An 11,142-nucleotide genomic window follows, 5' to 3' on the forward strand; every position below is an offset into this window, starting at 1 on the left:
GTCTACGCTGTCCACGGCCATTCTAGTTACTTCCCCTGGCCTCCTTCCAACTTAGATTCCCTTCCTTCTTATTCTCTGAGGAATTTCTCACGTATCTTTTAAAATACAGTATGCATATCAATGAGTCCCTGAGTGGTGCAAATGGTTAATACAAAAAGACTGGATGTTCAAGTCCACTCCAAGGTGCCTCGGAAGAAAAGCTTGGCAATCTACTTCTGAAAAATCAGCTACTGAAAAGCCCCATGGAGCACTACTCTGATGGCTCACGGTACTGCCATGATTCGGAATGGGCTTGATGGCAACTGATTTAAAATAATAAATAAATAAGGAAGAACGTATTTTAAAAGAAACTCGTTGCCGACAAGTCAATTCCGACTCATGGTGATTTCGTATGTTATATTAGTTATCTCAAGGAGCTCTGGCGGTGCAGTGGTTAAAGAGATCAACTGCTGACTGAAAGGTCAGTGGTTCAAAACCACCGGCAGCTTAGCGGAGAAAGATGTGGCAGTCTGCCTCCGTGGAGATTTACAGTCTTGGAAACCCCTGTGGGGTTGCTATGATTTGGAATTGACTCCACCAAAGTGGGTTTGGGTTTTGGAATGCTGTGTAAAAAATTACCCAAAATTCAGCAGCTTAAAGCAGCAAACATTTATTATCACACAGTTTCTGAGGATCAGGAACCTGGAAGCAGCCGGGTGGCTCTGGCTCAAGGTCTCCCATGAAGTTGCAGTCAAGATGTTGGCCAGGAGGACTAATGGACCACAACTACCACAGCCTCCACCAGACTGAGTCCAGTACAACTAGACGGTGCCCCACTACCACCACCGACTGCTCTGAGAGGGATCATAATAGAGGGTCCTGGACAGAGATGGAAAAAAATGTAGAACAAAATTCTAACTCACACACACAAAAAAAGACCAGACTTACTGGTCTGATGGAGACTGGAGAAACCCCAAGAGTATGGCCCCCAGAAACCATTTTAGCTCAGTAATGAACTTACTCCTGAGGTTCTCCCTTCAGCTAAAGATTAGATAGGCCCATAAAACAAAAAGAGACTAAATGGGCACACCTGCCCAGGGGCAAGGACAAGCAGGCAGGAAGGGACAGGAAAGCTGGTAATGAGGAGCCCAAGGTCGAGAAGGGGAAAGTGTCAACATGTCGTGGGGTTGGTAAACAATGTCACAAAACAATGTGTATTAATTATTTAATGAGAAACTAGTTTGCTCTGTAAACCTTCATCTAAAGTACAATTAAAAAAAAAAAAAAAAGCTTAAAAACAACAAAAAAAAGATGTTGGCAAGGGCTGCCGTCTCTGGAGGCTAGAGAGGACTCCTTTCCAAGTACACTCGTGTGGCTGTTGACAGGAAACCTCTGTTCCTTGCCATGGGACCTCCCTATAGGACTGCTTAGCACATGGCAGCTGGCTTCCCCCAGAGCAAATGCTCCAAGAGAAAGAAACTGAAATAGAAACCACAGTGTCTTTTAGAACTTAATCTTGGAAGTGACATAACATCCCTGCTGCCATATTCTGTTTGTCACACAGGCCAACCTTGGTACATTGGGGAAGGAGACATGAATTTTGGAGGCAGAGATCATCGGGGTCCTCTTTAGAGGCCAGCTACCACAAAACATATATAACAAAATGTTAGTTATAAAACAAAATGTTAGCAACACCCACAAATCTAGGGTCCTAGGCTATGCCAACATTCCATTTTAGAAGATAAGGTCAAATTGTTTTCCAAAGAGGTTGCACCCATTTATACGCTCACCTGCAACTTATACAAAATCCTGTTGATCCACATCCCCTTCCTGAGGTCTGTGAGGAGTGGTTGGAGATGGACCCAGAGGTCTGGGAAGGGCAGGAGGCTGAAGGACACAGAGACTGGCAGTGGGAGGGCCCACATGCCCACAGGTCCCAGCTCACCTCAGCCTGAGGGGCTTTCCTGCCCCCTCCCCAAGCAGGAGGCTGGCACCACCTGAGAGAGGCTCACTCAGAGGCGTGCTCTTTGCATCTGGCTTCTTTTGCTGGTCCAGGGGAAAACCATTTACACCCTCCCCATTGTAGATTTCACGTTGTAAGGATTTCATGAGTCCTAACAGAGAATCCTGTTGCATCCACCAAGCCGATGCCCACTGCACGTAAGGCTGTTTCCTCCCCTCTCACCCACTTGAGGGCCACTTCTTTTGGAAAGTGGAAGAAAATCAAAGAAAGAAACTCCCAAGCAAATCACAGTGCTCTGATCTCTATCAGCATCTACAGTGCATTAATTAATTACTTACCCACAGAAAGGAAAAGTTAATTACCTACTCTGGAAATCTTAAAAAGAAAAAAAAAAAAGGAAACATGAGTTTAAAGTTTAATGTAGGAATGGCATGAGCTGGCTTGTCTCAGAGATAATTGTTGGGAATTAATGCCAGGGCCTCTGGCCCCTGGGCAGTTTCTTGCTCGCACAACTACCCTGAAACCCCAGCCCGGATCTCCACTCAGAGGAGGGCAGAAGGGAATGGAGGAGGCAGACTGTCCCCTCTGGGACTCTGGCCATCACCCCTCGGGGGCTGCGCAAGTGCAGGCATTTCAGAAACACAGCAAGGATCCACTGGCCCAAAATTCAACGCCTTCTGCCTAAAAATCCGCCCCCCTGCCCCGGCCCCAGGGACAGTGGTAGGACACAGCAACGCGTGCCTCAGACCCCCTTCGGGAATGCAGAAGCATTCCCCAGCTGCTGGGAGTGCAGCCAGCAGGCGACCTCAGCTGGCGGCTCCTTCCGGGATTGCCTCAGCTGGAGGACGCCCCTGCACCCTAGATCACACTGCCTTCCCAGGCCTGCACATCCCCTGACAGTGATGGATCAACACAGGGTACAAAGGGCCAGCACTCTCACCCCCATTTGGGACAGCTCTGAAGGTCGTTCCAGCTCCAGGGCTTCCAGCAGGGTTGGCTGGGGCTGTTGTTCAGTTCAACTTCCCCCTCGGCCCATTCTCGCTGGTTCCCCCTTATTGCACACATGGTTCCAAAAGAACCCCCCAATACATGTCCTCATGCTTATCTCTGTCTCAGAGCTTGCTTCTTGGGGACCCCAACTTGTGACAGTGTTCAAGTGCTGTGGGAGGGGATACATATTAACCAAGTTACATTTCACAGAATCAACAAGGTAAGGGAAACTCGGAAGTCATCTAGTCCAGCCTCCCTCCCAATACAGAGACCCCCAATTTAGCATTCCAGACCCAGCTAGTGGGGCCTCAGCTTGAATGCTGACAAGGACAGTGGGCTCATCACCTCTCAGAGCAGTTCCCTCAATGTCTGGGCTGCTTCAACTGCTAGCAGGCTCTTCTCATACTGGTCAGCTCCTGCCAGGAGAGCCACAGAGCAAAGGCCTGTGTGGTGCCAGGCTGTGAGGGATACAGGTCATCCAGACCCTGTTCCTGCCTTTGGGGCAGACCAGGTCTGGGGTGAGGATGGGAGCAGGGCCCTGGCTCCCAGCACCCTCAGCAGCCCTGGGGATCTGCACTTGTCCCACATGCAGAGTTCTGCTCCAACCTCTGGATGATGGAGCTGAAAGATGCACAATGGGACAGTCACCAATGGCCTAGACACTCCACCTCTGTAAGCAGCCTGGCTGCTCATGCTGCACATTTCTAGGTGCTTTTTGATGGGCCCAGCCCCACCCTGGGGCTCTTCCAGGGGCATCCCCAGCCTGGCCCTGGGTTCCCCGTACAGCAGCCTGGGCCACAAGCTGGGGACCCATCAACCTGAGTTGTGTCATCTCCTATATGGCAGAAAAAGCCACTGGTTTGCTAAGGAATTAGCCAGTGCCCAGGGACTTTCTGGACCACGCCGCTCTGACTAAGCCAGCTCTTAGGCCCTGTTGTTGCTCTGGCCTCAGCCACAGCTAGATGTCACTGTCCTGTCAGGCTCACTAAGCACCTACCCACATACTACAGGGATGCAGTGGGGTCTACACACCCCTCCTGGACCCAATCCCTAGGCCTCTTCTGAGGTCAAGATCACAGTCCATTGGAGACCCTGCCCACCCCTTCCTCCAGGGCTCAGAGAATTACTGGTTCATTCAATAAATATGTATTGAGCTCCTACTACTTGCAGGAGATACAGCCAGGAACACGCAAACACATCACTGCCCTGCCTGGAGGTTACTGACTATCGATAGGGGAGACAGACAGAAACGAATGCAAATTCACACTCTTGTGGAGCACCCAAAGGACTGGGGTAGGAAGCTGGGGGGTGGTGGGGAGTCAGGAGCCCCCTGCTTCACTCTGAGAAGCCCGGATGGCTCAGAGAATGTGAGCTCTGCACTGTTTGAGGGAAGAGTCAGTTCACAGGGAGAGGAGGTGGAAGGGCTCACTGAAGGCTGGGAAGCAGAAGGAGCCCTTCTGTAGCTCCCGGGGCTAAACGTCCTATTTTCCTCTATACCTGCACAGGGTCAGGGGCCTGGTGGGGTGGTCAGGGGCAGCCCCATTGAGATACCTGAGTGAGAAATCAAGTCCTGGGATGAGTCCGAGCCGCTCCATAACCTCAGCGTCTCAGCTCTCCTATCTGTCTAATGGAACTTCAAACTCAAACACTCCAACCCTGCAGCCCTTTTGGAAGTGCAGCAAGGGAGTCACTCACAAGAGGCCAAGGAGGAGGAGCTGAGAACAAAGCTTAGGACCCCTTTCACCTGAATTGTCAGCAACACTTGGTTCATGGGTCCCCAGAGGTTTCCTCCACTTCATGGGGTTGGCATGACAAGCCACAGTTAAATAATGCACGTGGCCGTCATGGGAGAGCAGATGTGCCTGATAATGGGGTGGGCTTTGTTTTCTTCTGGGGTGAGGGAGTCCTTGTGCTGTGCTGGGAATGAGAAGACCTCAGTTCCAGGCCAGCAGCTGTGACACAAACCCTAAGACTTGGACAAGTCATTTAATCTCTCTGAATCTCAGAAAAGAAGCGGTGGGTACTCGTGAGAACCACCTCCGACTCCACTGTGGAGGAAACCAGAGGGGACAAGTTAAACTGTATCAGGAGACATTCAAGTCAGACGCAGGGAAGGACAGGATGTGCTGGCTGAAGGTGGTGAGAATGAAAGAGGAAGGGGCTTCTGTCAACCCTGTGGTGTCATCTCCAGCTCTGGGGACTGGGAGGGTCCCAGGGTGCACAGAGGTGCTGTATCAAAAGGCGCTTAGTGATGGCAACTGAGGGTGGCCGGTGCCAATTATTTGGGGAGAGAGAATGGGGTGGGCTGCAGGCAGGAAAGGGCCAGGAAGGTTGGAAGACACCCAGAAGAGCAAAATGAGAGCCGGTTGTGGGGAGAATGAGGGGATGAGGAAAAGAGTGCTTCTTTCTGGGTACTCCAGGGCCAAGCGGCAGCTTACTGGAGGCTGGACCCAGGGGCAAGGCAGCGAGTGGGGAAGAGGGCAAGAAAGTTGGTTTCTACAGGCCGCAGGACCCAAAAACAAACAAATATGTGCAAATGATATGCAAAAAGCAGGTGGGATTCCTTAGCCTTCTCTGGAGTCCCCTGCAAGGAAGTGGCTGAGCTCCATACAGCAGAACACTTAATCCTCTGGGTCCAGCGCCCAAGGACTTTTTCTCCCCTGACACATGCCCACTCCACAACAGCTCCCCCACCTTCTCACTGGACTGTTTATCTGGGGCCCGTCCAACAACCATGGCTTCCAGGCAGGGGCAGATTAACCAGTAAGCACGGTTTGCACCGGCTTTCATTGAGCCAGGTACACATGGGTTTAAGTGTATATTTACTTGCTAATTTGTGGTGAGCAATTTCCCATGGATATCAACACATCTTTGACATGGTGGGAAACAGGTGAAATTGTGCACTGCAGACTGGTGGGAAGGCACAATTGGGCCATGCGTTCCTTGTATATTGGGTAATCCGGCAATAGTCCCCACGAAAGTTTCTCCAGGACTGATTTAAATAACCTGAGCACTCACCTCTTTCAGTCCTTCAACTCTCTGGACCTTAATTCCCCGGGCAGGAGAAGGGGCAGGGTAGGGGCCAGCTAGAACAGCTGTTAGGGAGCTGCCATCTGTCTACACTGGATGAGCTGAGTGCAGGGGAAGGGACAAAATGACCTCTTGGGGAGCCTCCCAGCCCCGGGCCTGGCATTGGCTGGCAAGATAAAGGGTATAAAATATTGAGTGCTCAGTGGGCAGAGAGGGAAGAGCCCACAGCAAGGACTTGAGCTGGGCCTGGACTGAGAGCCCGGCCTCTGCCTCACCGGCTCCCGCTCCGGGCGAAACCTGGTGGGCCAGTTCCCTACTTAGGAGTTGGGCGGAGTCAATTACTCAGAGCCACAGCCATGGGGAAACCAATCTACATGGAGATGAGCCTTCTCCAGGATGTACTGGGCTTTGAACGTGTTCAAGGGGACAGTAGGGAAATCTTGCTCCAAGCGGAGGCCCAGGCCTATTTAAAGGTTTAATATTGTAAAAGGTCTGGCGTTGGGATTGGGGGAAGGAGGGCTAAATAATTCAGAAAGCAAACAGAGAAGTGGCTGTTGCTGATGCAGACGGAGGTTCACGCTTGGCTGGACTCGGAGCAGCATCCTGGGCTCCTGGGCAAAGCTCACAAGTGGTTACACGGGGCTGGCAGAGGAGGGAGTGATCACAAAGCCAGCCTTTAGGGCCACTTGGACAAACAACTCTGTTTCTCAAAGCACTTTCTCAAGCCTCCTCTCTCATCTTCCTCCGTCTTCACCTAGGCCCTAGGAGGTAAGCCAGAAAGACAGATAATGAGACTCAGGGAGGTTAAATGACCTACGCACATGCCTGTTAAGTGAGGGCTGGAACCCTGCACCTGCCCTCCCCACCGCCACAGCCCCCACAGGAATCCCTCAACTCTGTATGGCCTCTTTCGCTTTTCTCACTGTTTTCTGTCTTCCACCTCTGGTCTTGGTGACAAATCCCTGATACGTCAGGGATTACTGAGCCAGAGCAGCCAAGACAGACCTGGTTCTGGGCGTGGCGTTGGCACAGCTAAACTGTGTGATCTTGGGCCACTCCCATCCCCTCTATGGGCCTCGATATCCTTACATCTTTCCTCCTCTGTGGGCACTGATACCTTCGGTCCCCTTCTGGCTCTGATATCCTCTGGATCTAAGTCCCATTAAGTAGATAAGGAAATCGAGGCTGTACTTGTGGGTGGCATGAATGGGAGACAGGCTTCTTCCAGATGGCCCACCAGGGTCTGCCTCCTGCTTCTCCCCTTCACTCAGCTCAACTCAGGAGCATGACAGGGATGCACCCCCTGCCCTCTCTGCACCCCCTCGCCCCCCACCCCAGACTCATTGAGGAGAATCCAGTTTTCTGTCTCCTTCTCTTGTCTGGACCCAGAAGCAAGGACCTTACCAATGCCTAATGAAGCCAGGCCCAACCTTATTATTAAAGGCACTGTGTTAATAAATGCCTTTCAGTCCATGCAGAGAGCTAATGCACTCAGGATAAAAAAAGAGGAAAAGCCATTATCTTGAAATGTCTGGGCTCCTACCTGTGCTGAGCCCTGTGAAGTCATGATGGGTAATTACCAGCTCTCACCTTAGCACAGCACACAGCCTCAGCCGGTTACAGGCCATGACCCCTCCAAACGCAGTCCCTTCAAGACAGAGAAGTTAACGTTGTAAAAAATGGCAACTTTCTGTTTTTAGTCCCCTTCCATCCCACTTCTTTTGAGTACCCCTCCGCCATCCTTCTGGTTTCACCCCCAATATATTTGTTATCCCCGTTTTCCTTTTGTTTAGGGAGAAAAGTGATTCACTCTAAGATTCTGTAACCCAGCAGAACAGAAGCCTTACTTAAAGAGCTTTCCTCATTCTTCAGCAGACTCACTCTGAGCTGATGGTGGCTTGGACTAGGATGGAAGCAGTGAAGATGGTGGGAAGTGGTCAGGTTTGATTTGCTGATGGATTGGATGTGCGGAAGGAGAGTTGCGTGGGAATAAGGAACATCTAGAATGACCCAATTGTATGGGTGTTGGTAGCATTTACTGAGATGAAGAAGACAAAAAAGGAAGCATGCTTGAAAGAGGAGAAATAAAAAATTGTGTTTTGGCCATGCTGTGTTGGAGATGTCTGTTACGTACTCAAATGTCTAACACTTCAAATATGGTGTATACGGGAAAGGTCAGTGCTAGAGATACAGATTGGAGAGTCCTCAGACTATATGGCCCATAAATCCATAGAATATATAGCACATAGAAATAATTTAGCAAGAATGTATAGAGAAGTGATGAGTTAGCAGCCCTGGGCCCTGGGTCATCTGGTCATCCAATATTTAGAAGTTGAACAGAGGAGGAGCCATTGCAAAATGGAATTAATTACTTCTGCCGGTGTGAAGAAGCAAGGGTGGAGTGATGCTGACAGGGACAGGAAGCAAAGAGGAAAAGTGTGCCCTTCTTCCTCCTCCAGCTTTCCCATCTCCTTCTGCCGCCCACTATTGGCAGAACTGAACAGGACATTAACTAAATAAATAAATAGGCATCGGGTCAGTTCTGACTCGTAGTGATGCAGAAATGTGGTTTTCAAAGTTATCCCAGCATCCCAGAGGAGAGTATAGCTGAGTGAGTTTGAAGCTGAGAGACAATAGCTGAATAACTAGCATACACATTAAGGTGTTTGCCTACTGCCTAAAGCCAGTCTGAGTGGTCTGGCTTTCTCCTACACTTAGCTCTCAGCATCTGAGAGCTGAGAGGTGGTTGAGTAAAGCAAAGATTAGGGGAAGCTGGCATCAGCTGAGAGAGCTGCTGCCATCTTGGGAAGAGCAGATCAGTCTATTAGCTCTGAGATCAGAATGGAACTGCTGGGAATGGGCAGAGAAATAAATCTGCAGTGAAAGCCCTTGAGTGACCTAGGCTGATGGTAGGATGGGAGAAGAGGCAAGAATGAGGGGAGGTCAGCATTCCATATGAACAGGGATGAGAAGACATTTAGGCTCTCAGCTAGGATTCAGAGAGTAGAGCTTAGAGAACCCATTCTATCTCTGCAGCTGCCTCTCCTCCCATCCATCTGTGGGCAAGGTTGGGGAGGAGACAGGGAGGCCTGACTGGAACTAAATAACTCTGTCCTTCCTGTCAGAATCCTTTGGATTAGGTTCACAATGGACTCCACCTGGGGCTGGGCAGGGTGGGAAATTTCAGAGATCTGGGAAATAGGAGAAAAGGATGCAAGGATACAGGTGATTGAAGAGCCTAGGCAATTTAGTTTAGTGTCTAGGTACTCCCCATACCAACACTTCTTTACCTCTAACTCAGTGTCCTAAAAATTAACAAAATAAGGGAGGAAGAGGTGGAATGCCCTCCTGCCCCACTGGGCCCAGACTCACTCCTGTCAGCTCATTCTTTAGACTCTTCCCACACTCGTTACCTGCCAATCAGAACTACAGCACCTCAGACATGATTTACAGACATGTCACCATCTGTATATAGACAGGAGAGCTGAGATTGTCCTTCTCAAACCTCCAGCTACCCAAAGTTTCCTGTGCAGGACCTAAGGCTGAGTAATTTGAGTCCTACTCCCAACTTATATGATCATATAGATTCTTCCACTCTCCCATGTCCCCTTATACAGACTCAAGGGACTGGAAGCATTTTAAATGCTCACAATCAAGGACATCCTAAAATGCCCCAATCTGGCTTCCTATGATCAGATGAGCCCTGAGGCCCTCAATGTAACCAGTGTCCCTCAATGTAACCAGTGTCAAGCAAGGGGAAGAACCCAGGGGTCCTGGACCTCAAACAAGGGCTCTGGACATTCCCCCATCACATATTCCTGCACCACGTAGATCCCTACTTCTGCACAGGGTCTGCTGCTTCGTGCCTTTTCCTGGAACTCTCAACCAGCACTTCGTATCTGATGTGTGCAGAAAAAAAGATGGTGGAATCTAAGCTAACCACTGATTTGGACGAAAGCCCTGGTGACTATTTAAACTGAAACACATTAATAGATTTGAATATTTCATGTCAGGTACATTAGAGCAACCAGCATTATTTATTGAAAGCTGATCACCCTTGATGGGTATTAGTACATATTGCAGCACAGTCTACCAAAGGGAAAGTAGCTTCAAGGGACAAGGCAGGAGGCTTTTGTTCTCCTAGGTGCTTTTGCCCCAAGAAATGAATCTTGAATGGATGAAAGGTATTATCCAACCTCACTCTGGCTTCTGAAAAAGCTTCTGGAAGGCTCATCAGGAAGGTCTTTCAACCACTCTCCATTTTGTGTGTGGGAGTCCCATTATCGTCCCTCAGGCACAAACAGACACAGCTTTCCCCAGCTAATATTAATTTCCCATTGTCTGAAACAGAGCCCAATATCTACGTAGCTCTTCCGATTTTCTACAGAGGATGGTAAAGGAGTTGTTAGCGACTGTAGAGTCAGCCCCTGACTCATGCTGACCCCATGCACAATGGAAAGAATGAAGACAAACCACCACCATCGGCATAATCAGTTGCAGATCAGAAAACCATGATCCATAGCATTTTGACTGATTTTCAGAAGTAGATTCCTAGTCTGTCTTAGTCTGGAAGCATTGCTGAAACCTGTTCAGCATCAGAGCAACATGCAAACCAACACTGACAGACATGAGGTGCATTGGCTGGGAATCGAACCCAGGCCTCCTGCTTGGAAGGCAGGAATTCTACCACTGAACCACCAATATCTCCCTCCCAGTAAAAGAGATAGATGGGTTTAATTGATTAAGGGGGGATTTGGGTTATCATGAGAAAGAGGAGCCGTGGTGGCACAGTGGTTAAATACTTTGCTGCTAACTGAAAGGTTGGCGGTTCAAACTCACCAGGTGCTTCAAAGAGAAAGATGTGGCAGTCTGCTTCTGTAAAGGTTACAGCCTAGGAAACCCGATGGGGCAGTTCTACCCTGTCCTGCAGGGTCTCCATGATTTGGAATCCACTGGATGGTGGCGGGTTTGGTGTCGGTTATTCTCTCCTGCTGGCATAATGTTTTCATCATGTTGGGTTTCTGACACCGCCCTCTTTGGTCTGTGCTCTCAAACTCATTTGTCAGGGTCTGTGTAGGAAACAAACCACTCTAGGTGTTTTAAGCTGGAAGAAATTTAATACAGAGAATTAGGTGCTTGCAAAATTGTTGAAAGGGCTGGAGGAGTGAGCCCTAGGCTCA

General features: G+C 49.6%; 1 non-coding gene across 1 annotated transcript; it reads right to left on the reverse strand.

The window, feature by feature from the left end:
* Positions 1–10,595: 10,595 nt before the first annotated feature.
* Positions 10,596–10,666, reverse strand: TRNAG-UCC (transfer RNA glycine (anticodon UCC)). Its single transcript has one exon. It is a non-coding gene; the product is annotated as a tRNA-Gly (tRNA).
* Positions 10,667–11,142: the final 476 nt, after the last annotated feature.

Source organism: Loxodonta africana, chromosome 3 (assembly GCF_030014295.1).
Source record: "Loxodonta africana isolate mLoxAfr1 chromosome 3, mLoxAfr1.hap2, whole genome shotgun sequence".
Taxonomy (NCBI): domain Eukaryota; kingdom Metazoa; phylum Chordata; class Mammalia; order Proboscidea; family Elephantidae; genus Loxodonta; species Loxodonta africana.